Raw genomic sequence first — 1,365 nt, forward strand, 5'->3', positions numbered from 1 at the left:
CATTGTCAACTGTCATTGTCCAACAAATCAAATTCATTTGTTCTTTCTGCTGTTAGGAACAGGCATTGTATTTTGGGTAACTATTGTTGAACAGGTATGTTTTGGGTAACTACTGTTGCTTAGAGAAGGGGTTGGTCAGTTTAAGTAAAATGGAGTCTGAAGTCAAAATGGCGGCAGACAAGTTCCCTTTATCTGCCCCCAACACTTCCTATCCTTCCTCCTTCCTCCTACATTCAGTTTACTGGCCATTCTTGTCAGTGATATCTCTGAAATGTATCTTCCCCCTCCTAAAGAGGAACTTTGGAACACTTGTCCTCCCACTCCCAGTGGGAGAGGCTAATTAATATTCCTTGGTCAGAGGAGGAAAGGAGAGGCTTATTAACATTCCTCAGGTCACGAGGGAGGGAACCCACCTACGGGTGGGGAAGGCCCAGAGCACGTAGACACATTTCACAGGACTGACCAACCCTTGCCATCTACAGACAAGGGAGGTCCTTGCCGCCTCATTCCCCAAAGACCAATCAGTTTAAAAGTCACACTGTTCTGCCAATCATATTGTGCCTAGTCACTGTTTCTCTAGTCTACCCCTTAAACTGTATAAAAAGTGATCAAAGGTCTGTCCAGGATTGCCACCTCTCCTTCAGGTGCAGGACGACCCCAATGCATTGGATCATTAAAATTCCTCTTGCTTTTTGCATCAATTCACATCTCCGTGTGGTTCACTCAGGGGGTCTCCAGTAAGCTAAGGTTCACAAGAGTCTTTTTTTTTTCTCATTTTTCTGAGACAGGGTTTCTCTGTGTAGCCCTGGCTGTCCTGGAACTCACTCTGTAGAACAGGCTGGCCTCGAACTCAGAAATCCACCTGCCTCTGCCTCCCAAGTGCTGGGATTAAAGGCGTGCGCCACCACTGCCTGGTGGCTCACAAGAGTCTTACACTCTCCCTCTTCCTTGCCAGTCCAGGTCATCATCTAATCTCCTGTGACACTAGGATCCCTTTTCTACCCAGCTGCAGTTCTAATATTCCTCAACTGGAAATGAAAACAAATCATTCTCCCTCATTAAACACTTTAATTGTTTCCCACCACCAGAATAAAGTGCAACACCCTTTTAAGGGCAGCCAGGAATGCTCTGCTGGTCTCCAGCCTCACCTGCCTCTACCACTGACCTTTGTTCTCTCTACACCAGACCCTTGACCTTCTCTGTTTCCTACCAGCAAGAAGTTCACTTAGAGACCCAAAAGAGACCAGTGGCAGTCCAAGCATGCAGGCACTGTTTTAACAATGAATGCTGAAGGAGAGAAGGGGACACACACACACACAAGAAAGAAAGAAAGAAAGAAAGAAAGAAAGAAAGAAAGAAAGAAAG

Source organism: Grammomys surdaster, unplaced genomic scaffold (assembly GCF_004785775.1).
Source record: "Grammomys surdaster isolate TR1022 unplaced genomic scaffold, NIH_TR_1.0 149, whole genome shotgun sequence".
In the NCBI taxonomy this organism is placed as follows: Eukaryota; Metazoa; Chordata; class Mammalia; order Rodentia; family Muridae; genus Grammomys; species Grammomys surdaster.